Genomic DNA, 14,899 nt, shown 5'->3' with positions numbered 1-14,899 from the left:
AGGTCCTCCCACTTAGTCACTGGAGGATCTCCCTCCAACCTTAGAGTCTCTGTGTGGCCCACCCACCAAGTCAGTACATGACCCTCTAATTTCAGCTGCACAAAGGAAACCTTCTATCCTTCCTCAATTTGATGGACACTGAAATAAAATTCAAGTTGCTGCAACGAGTGGTTCAACTTTAGAGCATCGATCTTGCCATGGTATGACTTGATATTGAATTTTGATTCCATTTTGAACAGGGATTGATTCTTGACACTCAAATCGAGTTGATATTTTTCGGGTTCTTTCTTTAACTGCTTCTTTGTTTCTTCCCAATCTCCCGATCCCCCTTCTGATTTGCCCTCTGCATTTGAACCCCCATCTTCTCCAAATATCCCAAGCTTATTTCTCAGTGATTCCATGAGGAGGTTTACATTGCAATTTTTTATCTAGAAATTATTATTACAACTGCGAAAACCTCACCTCTATAGGATCACGAGGGTCATTTACAAATTCATCATCCATGATTAGGGTTTACGATTTTCGGCCACCTCGATCTAGATCCCCAACAAATCTCCAAAAAATACCCAAAGAAACCAAGTTTGATACCAAAATGATGTGTAAACTACCGTGGATATTCCACTGGACAGTTTGTCACAACATATATGATAATATTATATTAGAAATTTGAAGTTCTACACTATTACAATTTTATTTAATTACTAGATTTGTAGATTTTACTAGAATTAGTGCATGCATGCGAATGGAAATTATGCAGAAATAGAAAATATCACACACACATAAGGCGCAAGATATGCTCTGGGAAACCCTTTCGGGAGAAAACCCAGCTGGAAGGTGAGGTCGCTTCACTCTCTTTCTCCGTCAGGAAATATGGCTGTAGGTACAAAGAAGTATGGCATGTTGCCTGTGGGCTGCTACAATGCACAAATCCTCTCTGTGTGCTCTACCTCCTATCTATCTTGGTTATTTTTGCTCAACTATGGAACAAATGCAGACGAAATGATTTAATGCCTCTTCCTCCTAGTGGCCTAGTTATAACACAATCTGATAACCTACTAGTGGTTAAGTTTTACTACATCAACTCTTAACTAGAGTTACATTATAGACTCTTCTAGACTATTTTACACCATAATCACATGGCTATCCACTTTTTCCATGAATAATGGGGTTTGACGCGACATCCTCCCAAATTATAGGTGTGAAAATAGGAAGGTCAACTTTTGAGTGGCATAACTTTTGCATACAGAGTCTGATTGACGCGCTTCTTATGTCGTTGGAAATATATTTTTGTGTAGAACAACATGAAAAGGTTCCACAGCAATGAGGCAAAGTTTACCCCCAAAAAATGTCATTTGAGGCCTCAAAAAAACTCCCGCAAGGTTTCAAACCTTTTTTTGCCAAATTGGGTCCTAATGGTAAACACAGTCTAATGAGTTGGTTCCTCCACTTTTTGCACTCTGAATGCATCGAGATGGATGAAAAAAATATATAATGATCCAACCTGGATCATTGATGTCCAAAAATATTTTGAAAGCATTCCCTTTGAATATAATCAATCTCTAACTAATCCTTGGAACTTTGACTTCCATCATTAGAATCAGTGACAAGTCCATCTCTCTAGATACACCTATACAGGATTAGTTTTCTCTTCCGCTTGCATTTTTGACATATATTGAAATATTGTTTGAGTTTATCAATCAATATTGTATATTATTGATCATCCTAACCATCAAATTTAGGTATCTCAATTTTTATTTTGTACATAAAAATGTTAAAAAAAGTACTAGCTTCAATTTTGGTGTCAATTTTAGCTTCAATCCTTTTAATTGCATCACTTAATTTTAATATGAGGAGGCTTTATGGTGCCAGAGGCCTTCCTGGTGTATTTTGTGCTCTCCACGATATAAGTATTTATTGGATTACTTAACTCTAAGTCATTGGTGGCTCAAAGTCATATGGATGAACAAAACAATGGTTGTATTATAGTTGTAAACCCTAGTTAAGACCCTTTTCTTGCCTTCATCGACAACTTGGCTAAGTCAATACCCCACTATTATTTTGATCGAGGGTGGTGACTTGTTTGGGGATTTGAAAGGTGGTTGGGGGTGGCATGAGCATGCATAAGGTATAACTACCATAGACTTCATGGCCATAGGCTACATGCAAGCTTCCAACATGATATACATGCACACCACTATACTAGTCCCATAGTAGCATAATGTACACACAAATATATGAATGGATCTAATACCAATTTGGAAGAATCCTTATATAAAAATGGTTTTAAAGAATTAATTCATATCGTGCAATATTGATACACAGCCCCACATACATACATACATACATGTGCCTGTGTGTACATGCATAAATAGGTAGAATGTAATAGTTTGTTCACACAACCAATGATATAGATTGGACTATAACTAGCACAACAATATAAATTAAATGGCCATAAATGTTGATAGGCATCAAAACACTTACCTCATTATATGTCTCATATTGCCAAGATTAAAAATATCATAAAAATTAACTAAACTGTAAATTTATTTTAAATTATTATTGTTATTGAAATAATATATGAGTTGCCCACTGGGCTTTGGATTGACGGTGAATGGGTGCACTGTTAAGGCACTCCTTGCGATAGGTCACTGGTTCAAATCCCCCGTCGATGCTTAACTACCATATATATATATATATATATATATATATATATATATGAGTTAGACATATATACATTTAAACAACATGTAATGAGATTTTTAACAGTGGAGATTCACCCCCACTTTACCATGGAGATTATTACCTTGTAAATAGGTTTCGTACAATATCGTAGGCCAATACCATGGCTTACTAATATTAAATTCTCAAAAACCCATAAATAATGTTCATATAACATTTTTTTTAATTAATCAATTTAATTAAAAGTGCATAAATAACATAACTACTTTTGAGATAAATATCAAACTTTGGTCACAAAAGAATATTCTAGAATATTTCTTAGGTGCCTATACTACTACACCCCTTATAATTATTAGTGCAACCCCCTTGTTCTATTATTGTGCCCATATAGTCCCCATGTTGTTATTATTATGCCCCATAGAAACCCACGATTGTTATTGTTGTACCCCTACAATATTATTGTTATGTAGGCTCTGATTATATTGGCACCCCTTAGACTCCTATATATAGAAAGGAGGTCTTGTCATTTGTATCATCCAACAATTTTTCATTTGTGTAATGTAAAGGAGGTTTCCCTCTCGAAGAGACTTATTTTGAAGGCGTTGATCTCTCTTTTCTATCTTTTTGTGAGCTTGTTTCATAACATTTGGTATCAAAGCTTTGGATTCTAGGGTTTCACTGCTCCAAATAGGGCATCGTGGCATTTTCGCTATAATTTTTTTGTGCAAAGTTTCAGAAGCTAAAAATAAAACCTATTTGAGAAAAAATCGTTTTGAACCTCGGGTCCGAATTTCAGACCTTGTCTTTCTATATTTTCAAAGATATGATCTGAGGAAGTTAGGGTTTTTGCAATCTCCATAATTCCATCTCAAACAGGTCATCGTGGAATTTTTGCTATAATTTTTTCTATGAAGGTTTAGACTCTGGAATTAAAAACCATTTGAGACGAAATATTGGTGGAGCTCGGGCCCAAATCTCAAATCTTGTTTCGCTATATTTTCTGAGATATGGTCCAAGAAATTTAGGGTTTCTGCAGGCTCCTGAATTACATCCCAAACAGGTGACCTTGGGAAAATAGTCATAACGTTCTCTCTGAGCATCAAATTGAAATTTCATAAGAATTTACAGAAAGAGGATGAACTGTAGTTTTCTGTGTATCGGTTTCAGGTCCTAAGGTCGAAACAGTGATACGTGGAATTTTGTACAAGTTTGCTCTACTGAAAAAATCATATAATCAGGTCATCTTAGGAGATTGGGCATAACCCTTTCTTGGAGAATCCAATTTTGATCACATTGGAGGCATTAGAAAGAGGACGCAGAGGGCTACTACAGGTTGCAATTTCAAAATTTAGAGATTTGAAACTACAAAGTTACATCCATTTAAAGATCGATATCCTAAAAGAAATAAAAAGAGATATGAGGAAGTTTGATGGCAAAGGATCTGGTAACATGGATACTACAGATCGAGCAATATTTTGATCTACATGATGTGAAAATGTTACAAAAGGTACATATTGCATCTTTATATTTAGAACCGAATCAATTTGTATGGTATAGAGGGCTTTGTTCTTGTAAAGCACTTGTCATGTCGTCAATTTTCACAGAGGAAATGAAAGCACAATATGAGGAGACAAAGAGCAACACCTTCTTGAGCCAATTGATAAATCTCAAACAAAAGGGTTCAATGGCAGATTACATTGAGGAATTCCAAAAATTGAATATAAGGGTAAATGATATTCCAGAGAAGCAAAGGATTGATGTCTTCACAGGGACTTTAAAAGATAACATCCAACATGAGGTTCACCTTTGGGAACCTATTCATTGGAAAAGGCATACAGGTTGGAAAGAAAAGTGGAAAGAAAAATTATGGCAACAAGGAAGTCTACCACTCACAACTATAAATATGGAAGTGTTGTTTCTCCTAGCCTTCCACAACATACAAGGTTGACACCATAACAATTGGAAGAAAAAAGAGCAAAAGGGCTTTGTTACAATTGTGATAGCAAATACATTAAAGGTCATAAGTGTGTTGAGAAGAAATTATTTTACATAGATTGTGAAGAGGAGGAAGAAAATGATCAAGAAATGTCAAAAGAAGAGGATATACACCAGCAACCAACCTTAGAGAAAGAAGAAATGAATCTGACTATATCTTGTACTGCATTGGCAGGAATTACCACTCCTCAAACTCTCAAGATAGAAGGACATATCAAGAAGAAGAAGAAGGTTCAAGTAGTGAAATATCATGAAGAAAAATATCAACAAACGTCAAAAGAAAAGGATATTCACCAGGAACCAACCCCAGAGAAAGAAGAAATTAATCGGACCATATCTTGTAATGCATTGGTAGGAATTACCACTTCTCAAACTCTCAAGATAGAAGGACATATCAAGAAGAAAAAGGTTCAAGCAGTGAAAGATCACATCGAGCATCAACAACAAGTTCTCCAACTTTTAAAGGATAACCTCACTTTGGCGCAGAATCAAATGAAACAACAGGCAGATCAATATCGCAGCGAAAGAAGTTTTGATGTAGGTGACTGGGTATTTCTACGACTACAACCATACAAACAAATATCCCTCAAGGAAGCTAAGAAGGATAATAAATTATCACCAAATTATTATGGTCCGTACAAGGTGTTACAAAAGATTGGTACTATGGAATACTAATTGGAGCTTCCTGCATCTTCCTGAGTGCACCCAGTTTTATGTGTTTCATGCTTAAAGAAGGTTATAGGTGAGAAGATCCTAGTTCAAACAATATTGCCAGAACTTAATGAGGACGAAAAAATCATATTGGAACCAGAAGCAGTCACAAAAACAAGAAATCGATAGCTACGAAATTGATTAATTTTAGAGTATCTCATCAAGTGGAAGAACTTAGCCATTGAAGATTCCACATGGGAGGATGAAAATTTTATATAGAAGCATCCAGAACTACACACGCATTGAGGACAATGCTTTTTGAAAGAGAGGGGCATGTTAGGTCCCTATACTACTAGTGTAGCCCCTTATTGTTATTAGTGCAACCCCCTTATTATATTATTGTGCCCATATAGTCCCCATGTTGTTATTATGCCCCATAGAAGCCCACTATTGTTATTGTTGTGCCCCTACAATATTATTGTTATGTAGGCTCTAATTATATTGGGACCCCTTAGACTCTTATATATAGAAAGGAGGTCTTGCCATTTGAATCATCCAAGAATTATTCATTTGTGTAATGTAAAGGAGGTTTCCCCCTCGAAGAGGCTTATTTTGAAGGCGTTGATCTCTCTTTTCTATCTTTTTGTGAGCTGGTTTCATAACAATATTCCATATAGGTTAAATCCCTACCAACCATCGAATAATTATTCATAATTAAATTATAATTCTCAAAGCCCTATTCCAAAATAGACATGCATATTGGTGTAATAATATATAAATTATTTGCCTATAAAAAAAATTAGCCTAGGGTTTTTTCAACCCCAAGGTGGTGTGCCCTCCAAGCTAGGCGTTGACATGTCAAACACTACCTCCCAAAGATGGTGTGCCATCCAATCAATTAGTCCTCAACTCAAGTATTGATCCTCATGCTGTGTGAGAGGTGGTCACATGCTCTCAACCCAAGCAATCAATTTCCAAGTGCATAACAACATCCTCCAAAGTGGCTACTCCACACATGCCAAGCACCAAAATTCTTCCTTAACATGTACATCATTGTAAAAGATGTCAAACATGTTAATGTGTAGACTACCACATTAAAAATGTGGCTTCCTAGTGTTCATCCTAGGGCAAGCCGAGATCCAATTTAAGCACTCCAAATCTAAATAAAAAAATAAACAAAGTAGCTAGGAGATTGCAAGCCCTTCACATCTCATGAAGGGCTCACCTAGTGAGGAGAAAACACTGTCAAAGCAACCAAAAGACAATAATTTTTCTACATAGTGTTTTTCCAACCCTTAGAATAAGAGGGATTATGTAGATTGATTTGTTATTTCATTATCTTCGACATTGAGGCTCTGCATTGCTCTCTAAGAATTTACTTACTCATGGAATCTAAAGCTTCCTATTTATTCCTTCCTACTGCCCAGTCATTATGTGTGGTATGTTGAGAAGTGTAGCAAGAAAGTCTCAATTTGACTTTGCCTTGGTCAAATTGAGAAAATTCGAAATTTCTACATTAGCAGACAACTTGGAGGCAATTAACTGAGATGACATGGCTCTTGTCACTCAGTTAGCTCAGTAAATTCGAGTTAAGGGATTGGGTTCAGTTATGCATGTGTGATTGATAATTTGTAGCAATCAAGGTCATTTATTTCCAATTATATTCAATTAAACTAGTTCTAACAGTTAATAGAACTAGTTGGAGGTCAATTGTCTAGTGGGACAACAATCTACCTTAGAGATCATCTGTTTAACTGATCAATCAACCAAAAATAACTCATGCATGCAAGGAATTCGAGTTCCTCAGTTGTGGTGGAGATTCTAAGGAAGTGTAACATCAGTTGTAGAATATTTTTGAGTGTATAGGTGTTGCATGCAATTAGTGATCAATCCTTGGGAATTGCACAATCAATTGGAGGAAAATTCCTATAGAAAAGGGCCTAATTTCTTAGGAACAATGCAAGGAAATAGGGGCTCAAGCAGAGGTAGAAATTGACTAAGTTTGGGTCAAAGCTTCTCATTGAGCAAAGAGAAAGGTTATTCACTTACACGTTGAGCTCAAAGCCAACAATAAATTGTTATACATTCTCTATTCATCTGATTAATGCAAGCATGCTTAAGGGGTTTTTACCAATTGGTTTCCCTTAGATAAACCTGTGTACTTGTGTATGTGATTGATGCATGCTTGCAAATGTTGTTCTAAATTGTGACTTAATTTCCGCAGAGTAGTAGAGTAGAATTGTGTCTCTTGATTCAGATTAAATTTGTTGAGCTGTTGCAATTCTATCACCATATTTCTACATGGTATCAGAGCAAGATTCACATTAGAACAAGAATTTTGAAGTTGTTCCTTAAGAGGTTCAAATTTGCAACTTCAGTGTAGCAGGATTTCTTTAGAGTTGGGAGAATGACCTTCAATGGACTGAGATTAGAGTATGCCCTGGAAGGTAGTTGTAACAACCCCGGGTTAAAAATCAATGTAATAAAGTTAATAAAGGCAAAATAAGACCAAGGTCATGGGACATGCATTCCAAGCTGAATGTTGGGAAAAACATCCTAACGGCATTCATGTGGTTTATTTTGGTTAAGGGAAATTGACAAAGGCTTTTGGAAAGGCAAAGAGGCGTTTATTGGCATTTTATTTATGAAAATAAAGTAAATAGGAGAAAATGAAGGTGAAAGTTCATAGGTTGCATGTGAGGAGCAAATTGAAGGAAAATTAGTGGAAGATGAAGAAATTAGAGGCCTCAATGATTAAAAGGCTTTTGAGGATCAGTTCATGGCTTTTGACAGTTAACCTTTTGTTAGTTTAGTTTTGGAGCTCTCTCTCTATTCTCTCTACTCTCTCACACTCTTGCACACTTAGAACATTCTTGGAGCACTCTATCATTGGAGAAAGGAAACAAAGGAAGGGCTAGGAAGGCAAAGGGAAGAAAATATCAAGTAAGGAAGAGTTGGATCAAGCGGATACAGTGGGATTACTTGCAGGTATTGAGTTGCATGTATGATTTCCTTGCTAGTTGTGGCATGCATGTGTGTATTTGGTTCTCTCACTGTCATTAGCATGGGTTTTTCCAAATTGTGACAGTGGTTTTCAACCTTGCCTTGCCATTTTTGGATAGCCACGGTGTGATGGGGTTCTTTTACTTGGTTGAGTTGGATTGCAGTATGGTTTCGAAATTGAGTGGGGTGGTCTCATGAAACTTCCCAAATGCCTAGGAATCCCTTGACTGGTAAATGGTGGGATATGCGGTAAAGCTTAAAGGTGGAGACGAGAAAACTCCTCATGGTTTCTGTGAAGAGATCCAAAGGCACCCATGCTTGTTTAGGACCTAGTGATCCCATGACTAGTATATGGCGGGATTGTGGTAAAGCCTGCATTTTATGTTCTTTTTTGGGCCTAGGAATCTCTTAGTCGATATATGGCACGATAAATGGTAAAGCATGGTTATATAGATGAGGGTTTCGGGCCTAAGAATCCCTTGACCGGTAATGATGGGATACATGGTAAAGCTTGAGGAAGTGCTAGTTGGTTTTGTTGTGAGTCCCACATTCATGCGAAAACAAAGATTTGGTTCAGCCCAACCTATGGTCGGGTGGTACATGGAAGTCCTAACTTGGTTGGATTTTGCATATGTTAATAAGAGAGCTTTTCCTCTTGTGTATTATGTGTACATGTACTTGTTATTATAGGGCTTTAATGGTTGTTCTATCATTAATATTTCTCTGGTTATATGCTAGTTATAAGCATGGTTTATGACATACTTAAGTTATGGCTCTTATCATGATTTGGTTAGTAAATGAAATGCTAATGAATGAATGACCTAATAGATGATATTGTAGCTATGGTGAGAAGACATTAGACCTTCTTGACGAATCTTAGATAAGTATGAGGCCCCTATGTTCAGATGTGTATTTATGACCTGTACATTACATGTTCATGATGTGTTTGACGAAATTCCTATCATGGTTAGGATGAGTTAGGTCAGGTCCTTGTTCAAGTTTTGCATTAGAGGCCTTTTCTTCTTGTTATTTATCGCTTCTAAGTGTTTCATCAAGGTCTATGCAGAGGCCTGTGTACTAGCCTTAAAAAGTGGCTTAGAATTCGGGGTCATTGGCACAAAACTGCCTGAAAAAGACTATAGTCACATGGAGGCCTTGTTTGGGAGCGACTGGGGGTCTAATTCATCTAAAAAGCAAGTTAACTCAAGGGTTGGGCCCCTGTAGTTGTTGGTTAGCCCATGGGGTGATCCAGGTGGATGTTGGTGGCCACCCACCTATTCCACTTGGATACCCACAACTGTCTCTTTCAGCCTTTTAATTTCCGTAATAGTAGCACAATTTACTATTTTTAGCAGTTTTTTCGGGTCATGAACTTTCGGAGCCGTTTTGAGGCCCTAAACGACGTTTTTTGGGATAGATCTTTCTAACGAGCTATTGTACGCGTCAAACGGAGATCGGGTGCCAAAGTTACGACCCCAGGAAGTTGATGTACTAACTTACCCAAAACGGGGCCCACAATTTGGCGTTTCATCTTCTAGGGTTAGGTTTTGGGATGTTAAGGGTTTTCCATTATTTCTCAACAATAAATAGGCCTTCGAGCCTCATTGTAACACAGTTCAGAGGCATGTATCTGCCACATCTCTTCTCAGAGATAAGCTACCATCGCCCTAGCTAGTTTATTTCCATTTCTGTTTGTAAGCATATTTCAGTATTTTACATTAATGAAATGAAGTATTATTTCCACTGCATCTTTGTGTATATGGTTATCTCTGTATTTTGTTGCGTTCCTGTTTAAATCCAGATCAATGGTATCAGAGCGGTCTGCGTTTTCTCTGTTTTTCTTTGCATGTCCCCAACGAGGTCGAGATATAAGGAGTTAGGGCTTGAACTTGTCGAACCTTTGCAAGACCAGCCTCGCAAATCCTGATGACCTCCCATGGTAGATGAAAAGAAATATGAGGGGGAAAGAGATTCTATCAAATCTTGCTCGAAGAAGCCCTCGAGCGACAAAGGAACATGATGATGGACAACTTTGCCCAGATCCTTCAGCGACTACCCAGAGGCGACGCATCGGCTTCCAACAGCTACTCTGGAAACGCCACACCCTTTAAGGTACAAGTTAATTTTGAAATCCCCATCTTCGAGGGTCAGATAGACATAGATGCCATAGATAAATGGTTAATTTTGCTAGATGGGTATTTTTCTGTTCATGATTTTTACAGTCGGGAAAAGTTTATTTTCGCTCTTCTCAAAGTAGCCTCCCACGTCAAGAACTGGTGGGAAACCTACTGTGAGCAGAAGGATGAAAGTACAGGCTCACTGTTCTCAGCCGCACCCACTTGGAATTCATTCCGAGATGCCATCAAGGAGCAGTACTACCCTGTCAAAAGCTATGAGGACAAATACATAAAGTGGACCACGCTGTGGTAGGGAAGGGATCAAGATGTGTCATAGTTCACCAACATTTTTCATACCCTTCACACATAGTTGGGTATCAAGGATTCTGAGCTGCATTTGGTACTCAAATATTGTGACTGCCTACATAGATACATCCAGGAAGAGATGGAGTTCCTGAACATCTCCTCGCTCGGCACGGCCTACCGATACGCTGTCAAAATTGAGCAAAATTTTAAGTAGAAGAAGCGAGACTTTGGATCTATGAATCCAAAGCAGGGGAAAGGCTTCCCAAAATCACAGAATTAAGGACCAAGCCAAGACGAGGCAACCCAAGACAACCCGTCGAAGCTGTAAGAAAAGAACAACACAACGAAGTCAAAGAAGGACACAGGAAAGTGGTGCGAGTTCCATAAGAGCCCCACTCACAACACAAGTGAGTGTCGTACCAAGCAGTCGATGGTGGTCGAGTTGAAGGCTTCTGAATGAGATGCATGTTCTAACCCTGAGTCAGAACCTGATAAGGGGAATGGCAAAGGGAAGCAGATCATTGACGCGGAGCCCAGTGCCACTGTTGCCACCGCTAAGATCCAGAAGAATGAGCCCGAAGATCCAGAGGAGGGGGAGCGTCTCTTCCACTCACAGATGTGGGTGTAGGGTTCGCCGCTGCAATTCATTGTCGAAAGTGGTAGCCAAAAGAACCTCATTTCAACAGAGGTCGTGAAGTGGTTGGGCCTACCGACTACACCACACCCGCAATCGTACAGTATCGGGTGGCTTCACCAAGGACGAGATCTTCGAGTCCGCCAGCAATGCCGCCTTCCCTACATCATCAAGCCCTTCACAGACGAGGTATTGTGTGATGTTGCACCGCTTGATGTTTGTGATGTCTTATTAGGCCAACCATACTTGTGGAGGCGATATGCTGTGTATGAGTCAAGGCCTCACGTTGTCATTATTTCTTTGTGTAATTCAATATATAAGATACCGGAGGTAGCCCCACCTACGACCACCTCTTTGATCGCTGCTAAGAAAAGCAGCAAGCTCATCTCACAGACTAGGAAATTTATTTTCTGTCTGGTTCGCTCCCAAAGTAAGGGGAAGATCGTCGCCACATCCATGACCCCCGCGAAGGGTTCCTCCATGCAGCAGCAGTAACATAGGGATACGGTCATGAAAGAACACAGGAACAACTTCTCCTCACCCACAGGGCCACCACATAAGTTTCAGGTGGGTGACAAAGTTTGGTTACATATGCAGCAAGGACGCCTTACAAGAGCCCATCAGAAACTCAGACCACTCTGACATGGTCCTTACAACATTACCAAGGTTGTGGGAAACAATGCTTTGGAGCATAACATTCCTCCATTCCTTTGCCTGCACCAAGTGTTCAATGTGTACCGCCCTCGACCATGCTTCCCACCATTACTGGACACATCAAAGATTGCAGAATAGCTCACTAGGGACCAAGTTTAGGAGATGAAGGAACTTAACACAATGGGGACCATTGCTTCCTAAGGGGGGAGGAGTGATCCAGGTGGATGTTGGTGGCCACCCACCTATCCCACTTGGACCCCCACAACTATCTCTTTCATCTTTTCAGTTTCCGTAATAGTAGCACAATTTACTATTTTTAGCAGTTTCTCAGGTCTTGAACTTCCGGAGCCGTTTTGAGGCCCTAAACGACATTTTTTGGGAAATCTGGGAGCAACATGGGTCCATTGATTGATGTTTCTCTTCCCAAAGTTGTAATTCTCGGATAGATATTTCTAACGAGCTATTGTACACGTCAAATAGAGATCGAGTGCCAAAGTTATGACCCCAAGAAGTTGATGTACCAACTTACCCAAAACGAGGCCCACAATTTGGCGTTTCATCTTCTAAGGTTAGGTTTTGGGATGTTAAGGGTTTTCCATTGTTTCTCAAGAATAAATAGGCCTTCGAGCCTCATTGTAACACAGTTCATAGGATGTAGCCGCCACATCTCTTGTCAGAGATAAGCTACCATCGCCCTAGCTAGTTTATTTCCATTTCTGTTTGTAAGCATATTTCAGTATTCTACATTAATGAAATGAAGTATTATTTCCACTGCATCTTTGTGTATATGGTTATCTCTGTATTTTGTTGTGTTCCTGTTTAAATCTGGATCGTGGGGGTCCTATAGCTACTGAGGAAGGTCAATTTGGTTTTGGTTTGTCGATTCCACTTCCTTAACTGTACTTGGGGAGTTGAATCATATCATAGTAACTCTTCGTCACATGTTTACCCCAGTACGTTAGTTAGCTTGGGTAAATGTGGGAGGAGGGCATTACAACAACTCAAATTTCATTGCATGGAAGGATTGCGTGGAGGCGGTGCTTGATGACATCAAATTGTTAGAATATGTTAAGAGAATAATGGTGACCATAGAAAGCTGGCCCTCAAAGACAAACTTCAAAATATCAAGATGCCGAAGAATGATACTATTCCACAATATCTATTCCACAATATCTCATCAGATTCATACAAGTTCAGGATGAGCTTGTAGGGGTTGGTGTGATTGTTGTAGAAGATGACCTAGTGAGCCTAGCTCTTCTAGGCCTTCCAAAATCCTGACACACTTACCAGGACTCTGTGAATGGAAGGGAAAATTTATCGAATTGGGAAAGGTTGTGGTCCGATTTGGTTCAAGAAGAAACCAGGAGAACTACTAGAGATGGAGCAACATCTGCAGAAGTGAAAGAGGACTTTGCTCTAGTTGGCAAAGGATTAAAGGCCAAGGGAAAGAAGTTTGAAGGAGAGGCTAGATCCAGCCAAGGGGGAAAGAAGAAGGACTTCTCCAAAATAAAATGCTTCAATTGCCATGAATTCAAGCATTATCATGGCTACAAAGTGTCCACACAAAAAATCTAGCAAGAAGAACTCAGGAGGAACAATATGTGAAGCATTGGTTTCACAGTTCGAGCTAGACTTCACCTTGATCGCATACATATGCAACACTATGATGGGGAGTGTGTGGTATGTAGATTCATGTGCCTCGTTCCACATGACAGGGTGTAGAGAGTTTTTCAGTGACCTAGAGGAGAAAGATCTCCAGATGCATATTGAATTTGGGACGACGAAAGGTACAATTCTACCAAGATAGGTACAGTAACCTTTAAGTGGGAGTCAGGGTCCCCTCTTTGCCTCAAAGATGTTATGTTTGTACCAGTCCTGAAGAATAACCTCATCTCTTTAACAGTTTTAGAAGACCGTGGCTATGTTATGATCTTTAGTAAGGGGAAAACCTTTATAAGACACATAACTACTAGGCAAGAGAGGTAGATTTGAATCAGAGTGAGAAACCTCTACAGGCTATAGGTAGATTTTTTCATGCATGCAGCTATACCGATCTGGATTTAAATAGTGGTGTAACAAATTATAGATATAACCATAAATACAAAGATGCAGTAGAAATAACACTTCATTTCATTAATATCAAATACTGAAATATGCTTACAAACAGAATGGAAATAAGACTAGCTCGAACGATGGTAGCTTATCTCTGAGAAGAGATGTAGCAGATACATGCCTCTGAACTGTGTTACAATGAGTCTCAAAGGCCTATTTATTATTGAGAAACAATGGAAAACCCTAAACATCCAAAAACCTAACCCTAGGAGATGAAGCACCAAACTATGGGCCCCGTTTGGGTAAATTGGTACATCAACTTCTCGGGGTCGTAACTTTGGCATACGATTTCCGTTTGATGCACACAATACCTCGTTAGAAAGATCTATCCGACGAATACAACTTTTGAATGACCCAAAAAATGTCGTTTAGGGCCTAAAAACGGCTCCAAAAGTTCGGGACCCGAAAACTACCAAAAATAGTAAATTGTGGTACAAATAAGGAAACTAAAAAATTGAAAGAAACATTGGTGGGGGTCCAAGTGGAATAGGCGGGTGGCCACCAATATCCACCTAGATCATTCTTCCCCCCTTAGGAAGCAATGGTCCCCATTGCGTTGAGTTCCTCCATGAGAAGAGGAAACTTCTGCTGAACTTGGTCCCTGGTGAGCCACTTGCCCTGGTGAAGGAGTTGGCCTGCTTTGACAACTCGATAGAGTTGGATCCTTTGTTTTCGGGTGTTCTTGATCTGTGTGTCAATGATCTAATCAGTTGTAGCTTGTTCCATGCAATCTAGATTTAACTCTATA

This window comes from Pinus tabuliformis, chromosome Q (assembly GCF_031772625.1).
Source record: "Pinus tabuliformis cultivar Carrire ecotype Pingquan chromosome Q, CPIR1, whole genome shotgun sequence".
NCBI classification, from domain to species: domain Eukaryota; kingdom Viridiplantae; phylum Streptophyta; class Pinopsida; order Pinales; family Pinaceae; genus Pinus; species Pinus tabuliformis.
The sequence above is the reverse complement of the archived record's forward strand: the minus strand, read 5'-3'. Positions refer to the sequence as shown.